The 15,201-nt window shown below is 41.4% G+C and overlaps 1 protein-coding gene across 9 annotated transcripts in view; it reads right to left on the bottom strand.

Moving 5' to 3' along the window:
• The window catches only part of p115 (General vesicular transport factor p115), a 637,868-nt gene that overhangs the window by 565,927 nt on the left and 56,740 nt on the right, over window positions 1-15,201 (bottom strand). The window lies entirely within an intron of this gene.

Here is a 15,201-nt window from a genome sequence, read left to right as displayed (position 1 = left end):
GAGAGACTCTTATTACCCCGTGGTGTTCCTCACATAGTGGCACTAATGAGAGAGACTCGTACTACCCTGTGGTGTTCCTCACATAGTGGCACTAATGAGAGAGACTCTTACTACCCTGTGGTGTTCCTCACATAGTGGCACTAATGAGAGAGACTCGTACTACCCTGTGGTGTTCCTCACATAGTGGCACTAATGAGAGAGACTCTTATTACCCTGTGGTGTTCCTCACATAGTGGCACTAATGAGAGAGACTCTTACTACCCTGTGGTGTTCCTCACATAGTGGCACTAATGAGAGGGACTCTTATTACCCTGTGGTGTTCCTCACATAGTGGCACTAATGAGAGGAACTCTTACTACCCCGTGGTGTTCCTCACATAGTGGCACTAATGAGAGAGACTCGTACTACCCTGTGGTGTTCCTCACATAGTGGCACTAATGAGAGGAACTCTTACTACCCCGTGGTGTTCCTCACATAGTGGCACTAATGAGAGAGACTCTTACTACCCTGTGTTGTTCCTCACATAGTGGCACTAATGAGAGAGACTCGTACTACCCTGTGTTGTTCCTCACATAGTGGCACTAATGAGAGGGACTCTTATTACCCCGTGGTGTTCCTCACATAGTGGCACTAATGAGAGAGACTCGTACTACCCCGTGGTGTTCCTCACATAGTGGCACTAATGAGAGAGACTCGTACTACCCTGTGTTGTTTCTCACATAATGGCACTAATGAGAGGGACTCTTATTACCCCGTGGTGTTCCTCACATAGTGGCACTAATGAGAGAGACTCGTACTACCCTGTGGTGTTCCTCACATAGTGGCACTAATGAGAGAGACTCGTACTACCCTGTGTTGTTCCTCACATAGTGGCACTAATGAGAGAGACTCGTAATACCCTGTGTTGTTCCTCACATAGTGGCACTAATGAGAGAGACTCGTACTACCCTGTGGTGTTCCTCACATAGTGGCACTAATGAGAGAGACTCGTACTACCCCGTGGTGTTCCTCACATAGTGGCACTAATGAGAGAGACTCGTACTACCCTGTGTTGTTCCTCACATAGTGGCACTAATGAGAGAGACTCGTACTACCCTGTGGTGTTCCTCATATAGTGGCACTAATGAGAGAGACTCGTACTACCCTGTGTTGTTCCTCACATAGTGGCACTAATGAGAGGAACTCTTATTACCCTGTGGTGTTCCTCACATAGTGGCACTAATGAGAGGAACTCTTATTACCCTGTGGTGTTCCTCACATAGTGGCACTAATGAGAGAGACTCTTATTACCCCGTGGTGTTCCTCACATAGTGGCACTAATGAGAGAGACTCTTATTACCCCGTGGTGTTCCTCACATAGTGGCACTAATGAGAGGAACTCTTATTACCCTGTGTTGTTCCTCACATAGTGGCACTAATGAGAGAGACTCGTACTACCCCGTGGTGTTCCTCACATAGTGGCACTAATGAGAGAGACTCTTACTACCCCGTGGTGTTCCTCACATAGTGGCACTAATGAGAGAGACTCTTACTACCCCGTGGTGTTCCTCACATAGTGGCACTAATGAGAGAGACTCTTATTACCCCGTGGTGTTCCTCACATAGTGGCACTAATGAGAGAGACTCTTATTACCCCGTGGTGTTCCTCACATAGTGGCACTAATGAGAGGAACTCTTATTACCCTGTGTTGTTCCTCACATAGTGGCACTAATGAGAGAGACTCGTACTACCCCGTGGTGTTCCTCACATAGTGGCACTAATGAGAGAGACTCGTACTACCCTGTGTTGTTCCTCACGTAGTGGCACTAATGAGAGAGACTCATATTACCCTGTGGTGTTCCTCACATAGTGGCACTAATCAGAGGGACTCATATTACCCGGTGGTATTCCTCACATAGTGGCACTAATCAGAGGGACTATTACTACCCTGTGGTATTCCTCACGTAGTGGCACTAATTACAGAGACTCATACTACTCCGTGGTGTTCCTCACATAGTGGCACTAATGAGAGAGACTCGTACTACCCTGTGGTGTTCCTCACATAGTGGCACTAATGAGAGGAACTCTTATTACGCTGTGTTTCCTCACATAGTGGCACTAATGAGAGAGACTCGTACTACCCTGTGGTGTTCCTCACATAGTGGCACTAATGAGAGAGACTCGTACTACCCTGTGGTGTTCCTCACATAGTGGCACTAATGAGAGAGACTCGTACTACCCTGTGTTGTTCCTCACATAGTGGCACTAATCAGAGGGACTCTTACTACCCCGTGGTGTTCCTCACATAGTGGCACTAATCAGAGGGACTATTATTACCCTGTGTTTCCTCACATAGTGGCACTAATGAGAGAGACTCGTACTACCCTGTGGTGTTCCTCACATAGTGGCACTAATGAAAGAGATTCGTACTACCCTGTGGTGTTCCTCACATAGTGGCACTAATCAGAGGGACTCTTACTACCCCGTGGTGTTCCTCACATAGTGGCACTAATGAGAGGAACTCTTATTACACTGTGTTTCCTCACATAGTGGCACTAATCAGAGGGACTCCTACTACCCGGTGGTGTTCCTCACATAGTGGCACTAATCAGAGGGACTCTTACTACCCCGTGGTGTTCCTCACATAGTGGCACTAATCAGAGGGACTCTTACTACCCTCTGGTATTCCTCACATAGTGGCACTAATCAGAGGGACTCTTACTACACCGTGGTATTCCTCACATAGTGGCACTAATCAGAGGGACTCTTACTACCCTGTGGTATTCCTCACATAGTGGCACTAATTACAGAGACTCATACTACCCCGTGGTGTTCCTCACATAGTGGCACTAATCATAGGGACTCTTACTACCCTGTGGTATTCCTCACGTAGTGGCACTAATTACAGGGACTCATACTATCCTGTGGTGTTCCTCACATAGTGGCACTAATCAGAGGGACTCATATTACACTGTGGTGTTCCTCACATAGTGGCACTAATCAGAGGGACTCTTACTACCCTGTGGTGTTCCTCACATAGTGGCACTAATCAGAGGGACTCATATTACCCTGTGGTATTCCTCACATAGTGGCACTAATCAGAGGGACTCTTACTACCCTGTGGTGTTCCTCACATAGTGGCACTAATCAGAGGGACTCATATTACCCTGTGGTATTCCTCACGTAGTGGCACTAATCAGAGGGACTCTTACTACCCTGTGGTATTCCTCACGTAGTGGCACTAATTACAGGGGCTCATACTACCCCGTGGTGATCCTCACATAGTGGCACTAATCAGAGTAACTCGTAATACCCTGTGGTATTCCTCACGTAGTGGCACTAATCAGAGGGACTCTTACTACCCTGTGGTATTCCTCACATAGTGGCACTAATTACAGAGACTCATACTACCCCGTGGTGTTCCTCACATAGTGGCACTAATTACAGAGACTCATACTACCCCGTGGTGTTCCTCACATAGTGGCACTAATCAGAGGGACTCTTACTACCCTGTGGTATTCCTCACATAGTGGCACTAATTACAGAGACTCATACTACCCCGTGGTGTTCCTCACATAGTGGCACTAATCAGAGGGACTCCTACTACCCTGTGGTATTCCTCACATAGTGGCACTAATTACAGAGACTCATACTACCCCGTGGTGTTCCTCACATAGTGGCACTAATCAGAGGGACTCATATTACCCTGTGGTATTCCTCACATAGTGGCACTAATCAGAGGGACTCTTACTACCCTGTGGTATTCCTCACATAGTGGCACTAATCAGAGGGACTCTTACTACCCTGTGGTATTCCTCACATAGTGGCACTAATTACAGAGACTCATACTACCCTGTGGTATTCCTCACATAGTGACACTAATCAGAGGGACTCTTACTACCCTGTGGTGTTCCTCACATAGTGGCACTAATCAGAGGGACTCATATTACCCTGTGGTGTTCCTCACATAGTGGCACTAATCAGAGGGACTCATATTACCCTGTGGTGTTCCTCACATAGTGGCACTAATTACAGAGACTCTTACTACCCTGTGGTGTTCCTCACATAGTGGCACTAATCAGAGGGACTCGTATTACCCTGTGGTATTCCTCAAATAGTGGTACTAATCAGAGTAACTCGTATTACCCTGTGGTGTTCGTCATATAGTGGCACTAATCAGAGGGACTCATATTACCCTGTGGTGTTCCTCACATAGTGGCACTAATTACAGAGACTCTTACTACCCTGTGGTGTTCCTCACATAGTGGCACTAATCAGAGGGACTCATATTACCCTGTGGTATTCCTCACATAGTGGCACTAATTACAGAGACTCTTACTACCCTGTAGTGTTCCTCACATAGTGGCACTAATCAGAGGGACTCTTACTACCCTGTGGTATTCCTCACATAGTGGCACTAATCAGAGGGACTCATACTACCCTGTGGTATTCCTCACATAGTGGCACTAATTACAGAGACTCATACTACCCTGTGGTATTCCTCACATACTGGCACTAATCAGAGGGACTCATATTACCCTGTGGTGTTCCTCGTATAGTGGCACTAATCAGAGGGACTCGTACTACCCTGTGGTGTTCGTCACATACTGGTACTAATCAGAGTAACTCGTATTACCCTGTGGTGTTCGTCACATAGTGGCACTAATCAGAGGGACTCATATTACCCTGTGGTGTTCCTCACATAGTGGCACTAATCAGAGGGACTCATATTACCCTTGGTGTTCCTCACATAGTGGCACTAATCAGAGGGACTCATATTACCCTGTGGTGTTCCTCACATAGTGGCACTAATCAGAGGGACTCGTACTACCCTGTGGTATTCCTCACGTTGTGACACTAATTACAGGGACTCATACTATCCTGTGGTGTTCCTCACATAGTGGCACTAATTACAGGGACTCATACTATCCTGTGGTGTTCCTCAGAGAGTGGCACTAATCAGAGGGATTCATATTACCCTGTGGTGTTCCTAGTGGCACTAATCAGAGGGACTCATATTACCCTGTGGTATTCGTCACATAGTGGCACTAATCAGAGGGACTCTTACTACCCTGTGGTATTCCTCACATAGTGGCACTAATTACAGAGACTCATACTATCCTGTGGTGTTCCTCACGTAGTGGCACTAATTACAGGGACTCATACTATCCTGTGGTGTTCCTCACGTAGTGGCACTAATTACAGGGACTCATACTCCCCTGTGGTATTCCTCACATAGTGGCACTAATTACAGAGACTCTTACTACCCTGTGGTATTCCTCACGTAGTGGCACTAATTACAGAGACTCTTACTACCCTGTGGTATTCCTCACATAGTGGCACTAATTACAGGGACTCATACTTCCCTGTGGTGTTCCTCACGTAGTGGCACTAATTACAGGGACTCATATTACCCTGTGGTGTTCCTCACATAGTGGCACTAATCAGAGGGACTCGTACTACCCCGTGGTGTTCTTCATATATTGGTACTAATCAGAGTAACTCGTATTACCCTGTGGTGTTCCTCACATAGTGGCACTAATCAGAGGGACTCATACTACCCTGTGGTATTCCTCACGTAGTGGCACTAATTACAGGGACTCATACTACCCTGTGGTGTTCCTCACGTAGTGGCACTAATCAGAGGGACTCATATTACCCTGTGGTGTTCCTCACATAGTGGCACTAATTACAGGGACTCATACTACCCTGTGTTGTTCATCACATAGTGGCACTAATCAGAGGGACTTGTACTAGCCTGTGGTGTTCCCCACACAGTGGTACTAATCATAGGGACTCTTACTACCCTGCAGTATTCCTCACGTAGTGGCACTAATTACAGGGACTCATATTACCCTGTGGTATTCCTCACAAAGTGGCACTAATCAGAGGGACTCTTACTAATGATCACTTTTGAGGTTAGAAACACACCATTACCTCAAATTAAACCTTAACCCGCAACATAGTGGTATACTGAAATTCAACTCAAGAGCTTAAGAAAAGTATTCCTCTGCATGTTCCCCCTTCCCGTCTCCGCCACAACCAAACGCCGTGCATCTATCTGAAATAGTGAAGCATCAAACAATTCACTTAGCTGTACTTTGATTACGTACCGTACATATTTATTCCTTTACTGACCATGTAAAACCTGACGAATACTAAGGCAAGAGAAGCAAGATTTATTTTTATTTCATAATGCAATTTGTGTGAGACTGACAAATAAGTATCCGATTCCGCTCTTGTGCAACGGCTGGCAGTGGCAGTTTCTCACAGGTCAAAATGCTCAAAAACCCACCCGTGAGTGGGATTGCAAAATACAATGTTTCCAGGAATGTTGTAAATATTGTAGTCTCGACTCATGATCCCCTCATGACAACATTTCTGCAGGTAGAGGGCGGTTACGAATATGAAGTAAAGTACAAATTATTATTATTATTATTATTATTATTATTATTATTATTATTATCATCATCATCATCATCGAATACGCAAAGGATCTTATTCCCATACCGTGTTAAGGCCCTTCCTGTTATATTTACGGCGAGTGCATAGTTTGAACTGAGCTGAAACATCGACTTTTCGCTGGAGACTTGTATTTTCTGTGGAGTTTAAATTGCAAGCGAGTGGCGTAAACACTGTACACAGAAACAACGGTCAGCTGCGTGGTCTTTTTCACGTCGTCCACAGTCCACAGCAGATTCTAATCTCATAGGCTACTGTAAACGTTTAAAACAATTTGGTTTAGATTTCCTACTTAATTTTTCTCCACTTTTGTTACTTTTAAAGTATTTCATAGGGGGCTCAAGCGTCACAGCATCACACATCTTGCTCACAGCTGGCAGCCATTATGAATACTGAACATGCTGTTGCATCCAATATTGCCAACAGTTTTCTTGGATCATTCTTCAATGTCGCACATATTATTCAAATTCATCAGCAATGGAATGAACTCGAACAAAGCTTACTAAATATACAGTGCAATAAGATATCAATATCATATTAAATTATTATTATTTTGCTACATACACCACTGAGAACAATAACTATTCATAGCCGTCTACGTATGAAATATACGAGTTGGTATCAAACCCGAATAACATACAATCTGTGATTTATTTTCCACATTTATACAGGTTCATGTTTGTGAGTTACTGTAGTCACGTCCTAGTTCGTGAACCATGGGCAACGGCTGAGTGGCATAGTAAGTGGTCCTGAGAGTTGGGATACCAGTTGCTATGGAATGGGAGTGGGCATCTCGACATAGCTCCTTGTGCTCAGGCAGCTAGGACTATACAATTCACAGGTGGTCCATAACCCGTTAGAGGAGAGATCCTCACTTGGACTATGTGCAAATAGGGCAGCATCCTGCTTCATTAATTTACCGAGCTCAGAACACTTTAAGCAAGCCTCGGACCTATGGGAGTAATGGAGTCCCACTCCCATTTGACAGGCGAGGGACTCCTTGGAAACAACTTGGCGAAGGAAATGGGATTCGATGGGGAGCTATCAATATTAATGGGGCTTATGGAAGAAAGAAAGCAGAACTGGCTGAGTTAGCAAAGAGGATGTATCTGGATGTGCTAGGAGTAAGTGATATTCGGGTAAGGGGAGATAATGAGGAAGAGACAGGAGATCTGGCTGAGTTAGCAAAGAGGATGTATCTGGATGTGCTAGGAGTAAGTGATATTCGGGTAAGGGGAGATAATGAGGAAGAGACAGGAGATTATAAAGTGTACTTGACGGGTGTTAGAAAGGGAAGGGCAGAGTCTGGGGTAGGGCTCTTTATCAGGAATACCACTGCACGCAACATAGTTTCTGTTAGGCACGTAAATGAGTGAATGATGTGGGTAGATTTGTCAGTGGGAGGAATTAGGACAAGAATTGTGTCCGTGTATTCACCATGTGAGGGTGCAGATGAGGATGAAGTTGACAAGTTTTATGAAGCATTGAGTGACATCGTGGTCAGGGTCAACAGCAAGGATAGAATAGTGCTAATGGGCGATTTTAATGCGAGAGTTGGGAATAGAACTGAAGGATACGAAAGGGTGATTGGTAAATGTGGGGAAGATATGGAAGCTAATGGGAATGGGAAGCGTTTGTTGGACTTCTGTGCTAGTATGGGTTTAGCTGTTACGAATACATTCTTCAAGCATAAGGCTATTCACCGCTACACATGGGAGGCTAGGGGTACCAGATCCATAATAGACTATATCTTAACAGACTTTGAATTCAGGAAAAATGTTAGGAATGTACGAGTTTTTCGCGGATTTTTCGATGTTACAGACCACTATCTGATCTGTAGTGAACTAAGTATCTCTAGGCCTAGGGTAGAGAAAGTGAAATCTGTCTGCAAACGAATAAGGGTAGAAAATCTCCAGGACGAGCAAATTAGACAGAAGTACATGGATATGATTAGTGAGAAGTTTCGAACAGTAGACAGTAAGCAGGTTCAGGATATAGAAAGTGAATGGGTGGCATACAGGGATGCTGTAGTAGAAACAGCAAGGGAATGCCCAGGAACAACTGTGTTTAAAGATGGGAAAAGGCGAACATCTTGGTGGAATGATGAAGTGAGATCAGCCTGTAAACGTAAAAAGAAGGCTTATCAGAAATGGCTCCAAACAAGGGCCGAGGCAGACAGGGATTTGTACGTAGATGAAAGAAACAGAGCGAAACAAATAGTTGTTGAATCCAAAAAGAAGTCGTGTGAAGATTTTGGTAACAACCTGGAAAGGCTAGGTCAAGCAGCAGGGAAACCTTTCTGGACAGTAATAAAGAATCTTAGGAAGGGAGGGAAAAAGGAAATGAACAGTGTTTTGAGTAATTCAGGTGAACTCATAATAGATCCCAGGGAATCACTGGAGAGGTGGAGGGAATATTTTGAACATCTTCTCAATGTAAAAGGAAATCATCATGGTGGTGTTGCAAACAGCCAAGCTCATGGGGAGGAGGAAAATGATGTTGGTGAAATTATGCTTGAGGAAGTGGAAAGGATAGTAAATAAACTCCATTTTCATAAGGCAGCAGGAACGGATGAAATTAGACCTGAAATGGTGAAGTATAGTGGGAAGGCAGGGATGAAATGGCTTCATAGAGTAGTAAAATTAGCGTGGAGTGTTGGTAAGGTGCCTTCAGATTGGACAAAAGCAGTAATTGCACCTATCTATAAGCAAGGGAACAGGAAGGATTGCAACAACTATCGAGGTATCTCATTGATTAGTATACCAGGCAAAGTATTCACTGGCATCTTGGAAGGGAGGGTGCGATCAGTCGTTGAAAGGAAGTTGGATGAAAACCAGTGTGGTTTCAGACCACAGAGAGGCTGTCAGGATCAGATTTTCAGTATGCGCCAGGTAATTGAAAAATGCTACGAGAGGAATTGGCAGTTGTGTTTATGTTTCGTAGATCTAGAGAAATCATATGACAGGGTACCGAGGGAAAAGATGTTCGCCATACTGGGGGACTATGGAATTAAAAGTAGATTATTAAAATCCATCAAAGGCATTTATGTTGACAATTGGGCTTCAGTGAGAATTGATGGTAGAATGAGTTCTTGGTTCAGGGTACTTACAGGAGTTAGACAAGGCTGTAATCTTTCACCTTTGCTGTTCGTAGTTTACATGGATCATCTGCTGAAAGGTATAAAATGGCAGGGAGGGATTCAGTTAGATGGAAATGTAGTAAGCAGTTTGGCCTATGCTGACGACTTTGTTTTAATGGCAGATGATGATGATGATGATGATAATAATAATAATAATAATAATAATAATAATAATAATAATAATAATAATAATAATAATAATAATAATAATTCAATAGAATTTTGTAAAATTATCAAGAACACAAAATTAAAACCATCTTTCACCTTGAACTCATTCGACGTCACTAATATGTATTCTACGATTCCCACGAAAGAAACTCTAAATATAATTAAGAACAACTTAAAGACATACAGAAAACTTAGTAACCATGAAATAGAAGAATTTATGTTACTCCTAGAATTTACACTTAACAATAATTACTTTTCCTTCAATAACACAGTATATCAACAAAGTGGTCTTCCTATGGGATCTCCAGCGTCAGGTATCCTTGCTGAAATATACATGGATCACTTAGAAAAACATAAAATTTTAAATGATGAAAAAGGTATCATTATCTGGCTAAGGTTTGTCGATGACATCTTTGCAATTATAGATGAACAAATCAATAGTAGCACTAATTTATTAGACCAGATCAACAGTTTAGACCCTTTCATAAAATTTACGTTAGAAACCGAGAACAATAAAAAACTAAATTTCCTTGATTTAACAATCGAAAGGAAAGAAGAAAAGTTGGCCTTTACAATCTTTAGAAAACCAACTCAAACTATAAATACCATACGAAAAGATTCGTACCATCCTGAGGCGCATAAAAGGAGTTCCTTTTTAAGCATGTTAAATAGAGCCTTTAACATTCCCTTGTCCAAAAACGACCTCCAAAAAGAAATTAATCTCATTTACAAAATAGCGATAAGCAATGGATACACAAAACACTACATAGATAGATTAATGAATAAAATGAAGAATAAACCTCAAACGCAGCTGGTAAAAGAACATAAAAAGAAAAACTTCGCCACCTTTACTTATAATAACGGGAATATTTACCAGATTACTAACATTTTTAAGAAATTCAATTTTAAACTTGCTTTTCGCACCAATAACAACAATCAACGTTTAATTTTCAATCATCAAAGCATTGCAAGTAATAACAAATATTTAAATTCCGGGATATATAGGCTTAAATGCTCAAATTGTGCCAATTCTTATATCGGACAAACAGGCCGTAATTTCTTAGTAAGATATCAAGAACATATGCTAGTTGTTTTAAGATCTTCGCAAATTGGCTGATGATGACACTTAAAATGTGTTGAAACCGGTCCCATTAAACAGGTTGTAACTACTTTTTACCATCTTATTACGGAGTATTGAAAGGTGGATCCTAACCTATAATATTGTACATCTTATAAACACAGTTTTACATCGATAGAAAGGGACTTAACCATTCTACGAACGCTAAACAAAGGCAAATTAATGAATATTCTTGAAAATATCCATATTGAAATTGATCAGAAGCGAAATCCCAACCAGAATGTTAACGAAATTACGGAAAATATAAATATATTATTAGAAGAGGCTACCAAATTAGATTCATCTAGAAAAACCATCAAAAAGAATCCCAACAAACAACCAACACACCTCCTTCCGATTAGCTTCACCCCACACAATTGTCCCCCTACCTTTCCTTCCGTTTCCCCTAGCCTATCACAACGCCACTCCTCAGTTAGCTCCACCCTACACAACATTTCACCCGCTCTCCTCACGTCACTTACCTCTCCTTCCAATACTCCCCGCCCACCGCAAGTGCCTTACACACGTACACAGGACTCAGTCAGTTAACAACACGACATAAGGGAGGACCAATATAATGGTCTGTTATTGGACATTATAAATTTTCCAGCTAACTCATTCTTGGTTGCCTGCGTTTCGCCCTCGTGTGCTAAGTTAGGCTCATCAGTTGGGACTTAGCACACCACCCAAGACGCAAGGCTAGTGCATACCGTGGAGGCCACTGCATAGGCTACTTGAAGCCACCAGCAGTGCCAATGCACTATGAGAGCTATGTCTCATTTCCAAAATTTGATGCCTGCCTGGCCATCAGATAATTCCCTTTGGGAATCAACATCTGTATTATAAGGGAGGACGTTAAATACGACAAGACTGTCTATAAGGTAATCAACTCCATTATCCTTCATTCTCGCGAACATACATTTTTAACAAGGTTTTCTCCTTAAAATATTTTCTATTTTACTCATTCTTTTCTCGTTTCAGACTCATTTCAATAATCTAACCACAACTCAACTTCAACTACGGTTATTTTATCAAGAGTTCCCCCGATAAATATACATTAAGAAAATCTTGTATTTCTCCAATTTATCTTCAAGATTAACAAAATGTACACGTCTCCAACATGAAGAAGAACTTTATCGCCGTTTTTAATTCGTCATTTGAACACTGACTTGTTGAATTTTTAACCAACATTAATGAACTTTATTTCATCATCATAATTATATGTTTTAATCTTCGTGCCATTTTATCATATCTTTTAGCTTTTGTATCATCATAACATCAATGTATTTTAATTGTCTTGCCATTTTGTCAAATTTTAGCTGAAGATGTTCCATAATCGGAACGAAACATGTACTAGAGATTATATGGTTTATGTTATGTAATTAATAAACCTATTATATAGAAATTGATAAGTATTGGAAGGTGGGAACCTACTCATAACTTAACCTTAGTTACAAAGATTAAGTCAGGGCCCTGAGTTTAAATGATCAAAATTGTTAAAAGAATAACAATGTCGTATTAAAAAGTAATATGACAGCATTAGACTAAATTTGTAACAATATGTACAGATCAACAGCGAGAATTTGTGGTAAAATACATTGCACAATGGCAGTCTGTGAAGTTAAAACAATCATGGGGTTATTAAAGTAAAAAATAGATATTATGGACATTAAAATATACGTCAATGCGTGAAGCGTGGATTAATTATTGAAGATGGAGTTCCTTCAATTGTGCAAATACAAAAGTTAAATAGAGTTCATTGAATAATACGAGTCAAATTGAACTAGTCAAAAGGCGCATGACGACGTAACTAAGGTTGATATAACGTGATCTCCAGTAGTTGCGAATTCTGTAAGAGAGACAATCACAATGCCGGAAGGAAATACAAGTTGAACCAGTCCACATTCACGCGCTAGCAGTAAAATTAAAATCGTATACAATGTAGAACATCAATGATGGACTCGTTAAAGAGTAACTGCGATCTTGAATACGGGGGAGTTCTGGCAATCCGTAGAAGAATGAAGCCGATTATGGTACAAATGAAGTTTGAAATCTGGAATGAAAGAAAAAGGGAGGAAAATGAAGTTATGTTATAACGGAAAATGAAGAAGGAGAAAAGAAAAAGAAGGAGAATAACTTTATGAGAATTTTTAATTATACAATCGCTAATGATATTTCCTCTGTAACAACAGCTACTGCTCTACTGCCCTATCATGCGACACCCCTCCTCCTCACATGACTCACTCCCCGCCTCTACAACACTAGAAGTTACTCGCCAGTTTGCTTCACGCAGCCACCTCACACTAGTCCCAAGGGTAAGCCTCCTCTTTCAATTTTTCAATAGAAGTATAATATGCAGTATAAATACTGCATCATTTTTTAACCTCAAGAACTACAGCAAGAGTGCTCAAGAACCTCTACATGAACTTCTATTTTTAATTGAAGAAAAGTGTCATAAGTGTTACAATTGTGTTGACTTCTTGCCATTTTTGTGTCGGCTGACGATGACATGGACATGTCAAAACTGGTCCCATAACATATTAAATATGTTGCTACATTAATTTGTGCAACAATAATATTGTATTGAATAGGTGGAACATCTTTCTCATTTTAGCATTGTAATTATTAGTTCAATACAGATCAGTGAAGAAGTTTATAACTTTAAATTATTTTCTAATGACAGTTTGGACAAATAGTCGGCCTTAGATTTACTCATGCCATACTCCGGTCAGCTGAAGGAGTTTGTGTGTGCTTCTGACGGGATTGTACAATGGTTGGACAGCTTAGATTTGGGTTTATGAACTGGTTTAGAGATTGGTTGATTGTTTAAGGTGTTATATTGTTTGTTATATTTTTGAATATTTGTATGTACAGTTATGTACTAGCCATAAGCTAAATAAATTAATCAGTCTTTCTGAGATGGGTTTCCAATCAAGGAGGCTCCTCTTTGCAGTTCCATTCAATAGCAATCCTACACCTTCTCTATGTTCTGCATCCTCCCCCATTTGCCCAGAATACAGGAATGTGCACCTATTAAGAGTCTGTATTTCTCCGAAGTCTGGCGACCGTACTTCACTTAATCTAAGGATATCCAGCCTGTATTCCTCCATCACTTTAGCCACCTGCTATTCTCGTTTTCCGTTTCATGCCAAAAGTCGTCAACTTATTATCCATCTGGTTGTGTTTCACTTCGGTTTCTTTAAAGGCTGTGCGAGTTAATAGCCCACAGCAACCTGAGCTTGGTGGTGGGACTGCCACGTAAGCCTCCCTTAGCCTTTGAAGATCCCTTTTCACCACAAGGCAGTTGTTCCCCTTGTTTCTTTAAACTCCACAGGAAGAGGGCCGCCTCGTTTGCCAGATTTGCCGTTCCAAAAGTCTCTTTTTCCGCCACATCTGCCATTGAGGACTTCACCAGAACCCCGTTAGCCGTCACTTTTCAGGGTTCCTGTAGGGTCTTCACAGCTACCGTAGTAGTCATGGGGCACACACAGTCCCCTTACTTCATGCTGTTGCCCACCTCCCACGACTCTTATGGGAGGCAAGTGTATTCTTAGGCTTATCTATTTGCAATGTGTACTGAATCCAATTTCTTCTTAATTTGTGTGTTGTATGAGCTGAGGGTGGTTCCAAGTGAATCGAAACTGATACATATATATTCAACTTGTATCAAAGTATTGTTGGGAGTGTTCATTGGTGGAACATCCATCAGACAATTCCTACACAAAAAGTCATTCATCAACACGGAAATTAAAATACTTAATTATGACTCATCACGTCATTCATTTAATCTCTTAAACTCCTCTAATGAGGTTGACGTCAGGAAGGGCACTCTGTCATAAATCGCTATGAAGATTCGTGACAACGGTTGGACACAAACACACGCATACAAAATTACTCTACAGTTTCCTACAAACATTTTTCACACATTATTGGAAACTAGTCTCAGCGACATGAACTGCAGAACAAGTGTTGCACCTCTTTATATTTGCTTGGATTTCATTTGGTTTCTTTTTCTCTTCAGAAAGTAATGTACAAGGAGTTGTATTTACTATTTTGCGGAAACGAAACGCTGAAACAACACTCCCTCTCCTTGAAATGCCAGAAGCCAACAAAACTCGGGCATACGGTACATTTTGCTTCAGTAACATCATACATATTTCTTGCTGGGCTGTCTGTTTTCAAAATTTTAATGAAGGGAGGAAATTTCTTCATGGTCTAAGTTCAAAATGGCCTTAGCTATATGACCATTTCAATTGTACCTCAAACACAAATACTGCAGTCAGACTCCACTTACAAACATCTGCTCTAAGTTCTGGTTTGAAATGATGTGTATAG

This window comes from Anabrus simplex, chromosome 1, assembly GCF_040414725.1.
Source record: "Anabrus simplex isolate iqAnaSimp1 chromosome 1, ASM4041472v1, whole genome shotgun sequence".
Lineage (NCBI taxonomy): Eukaryota > Metazoa > Arthropoda > Insecta > Orthoptera > Tettigoniidae > Anabrus > Anabrus simplex.
This window is presented reverse-complemented; position numbering and strand designations above follow the sequence as displayed.